Source organism: Sceloporus undulatus, unplaced genomic scaffold (genome assembly GCF_019175285.1).
Source record: "Sceloporus undulatus isolate JIND9_A2432 ecotype Alabama unplaced genomic scaffold, SceUnd_v1.1 scaffold_16129, whole genome shotgun sequence".
Taxonomy (NCBI): domain Eukaryota; kingdom Metazoa; phylum Chordata; class Lepidosauria; order Squamata; family Phrynosomatidae; genus Sceloporus; species Sceloporus undulatus.
Genome location: NW_024819046.1, coordinates 300 through 1964, shown reverse-complemented (window position 1 = coordinate 1964; position 1665 = coordinate 300). Strand labels below are relative to the sequence as shown.

The following is a 1665-nucleotide window of genomic DNA, read 5'->3' as shown; positions in this document are numbered from 1 at the left end:
ACCTTCATGCTCTAATCTGGTGACCTTCTGCTCAATCCTTGCTATTCTTGCACATTCAGCTTTCCAAGGGCATCCCTGGTGGCAAACACATGGCACCCCACCATTCCTGATCCATCTGCTGGAGCGGGAAGAGGGGTCTTGTCATTCCCAGAGCTGTGAAACAAAGTTCTAGACACCTGGCTCTTGGTTCCAATACATCCCAACCATTCCTGCCCTTGTGCTGTGCCCCATCTCCAGAATAGGGACAACTGTGTGTAAGTCTACACATATGCAAGTCTAGAAATTTTAGTCAAAACGCTGACCCAAAAAACCTGAGTCAACTTATCCATTAAACTAAGTACTGTACTTTAACTCTTTATCAACATAAGAGCCATCCCCTGGTGAAAAGCAAGAGCATAATTCCTCCTTGGAGTACCTAAAATAAGCACCAACACACACCCCACTCTCTTATCCATCCAACCTTTACTGTGAGGACAGTTATACCTGCTGGAATTTTGTAAGTTCTTTGGCATTTTTCTTTGCTCCATCCTTTACATCCTTCATTACAGGCCCCTAGGTTTTACCCTCGACTTAACCACAGGTCACATCAAAATCTATAATTTGGGCCCCGAAAACCTGCCTTCGACTTACAGTCAAGTACAGTATATATGTTAATTCCCCCCTCACTCACACACACTCATGGGAGAGTCAGAAATCAGTTTCTCTTCTTGGACTGTAATAAGTTGATTACTGTTTTTCTTTAATTAGGAAAAATCAATGATTTGGCATACTCCCCCCCCAAAAAAAACAAGGCAAATAAATTAGGAGGGATAGGATCTCAGTTTGGATGTCAGCACCTGATTCATCACATGTTCATCACTGGTCCAGAGGGAGTCTATTCTGCCTCCATAAGATCTGCTCCTCCCATACAGGTCCTGCCTGGGGCTGAAGGATAGAAGAGGCAGCATTCCTTTGGTTTCCCTTATCTGCTAGATTCCAGTCGGGCAGATTGCTCATTACAGCGATAAGTTCCTGCCTAGACATTCAAATACTTTTTGTAAAGGGCACAAGGTTCCCAAAGATACAGAAGAGTTGGTGTCAGAACCCAACCAAGTCCTCCTTCCATCCGTACAGACCCGTTGGCACTCCTTATCCAGCTGTTGGGATTTCAGCACTGCAAGGTTTGGAATCTTCCTCCAGGCTGAGGGACAGATGTTTAGGCTAAAGAGAAAGAAGAAGAAAATGAAAGCTAAGAGGCAAGATCCAGGCAACAGCTTTTAACCCAAGTTGGCAGCGTATCCGGCTGCCTGGCTGCAACTAAGTGTGCCCATCAAGGTTGCTTCCATTTTTAGTTTTCCTTCTGGTATTCAGGGATGGGGATGAGTCAACTCCAAAAGAGGAAATGTGATAATGGCTGGTATGGAGTTTAAGTGCAGTGAGAAGGGGGTGGAGAGAGTTGTGGGGAGATGATGTGTCTCTCTATTTTGCTGAGATTCCAAGTCTGCCTGAATTGTTGTCCCTGCTGCTCAGAGGGAGGCAACCAACTCAACTGCCCAAGGATAGCTTGCCAGAGCAGTGAAAATGGGGCTTCTTTGAGTGGCAGTGAGCTGTAATAGTCCTGTGGTTAGCCCCAAGCCTCTCTCCCTCAAACACTATTAGAGATACACCCCCATGTCCATTTTGTGT

General features: G+C 45.5%; 1 long non-coding RNA gene across 1 annotated transcript; it reads right to left on the bottom strand.

Annotated features, from left to right (window-relative positions):
• Positions 1–755: 755 nt before the first annotated feature.
• Positions 756–1448, bottom strand: LOC121918549. Its single transcript, XR_006101255.1, has 2 exons — positions 1116–1448; positions 756–1015 (listed from the first exon to the last, which is right to left on the bottom strand). It is a non-coding gene; the product is annotated as an uncharacterized LOC121918549 (long non-coding RNA).
• Positions 1449–1665: the final 217 nt, after the last annotated feature.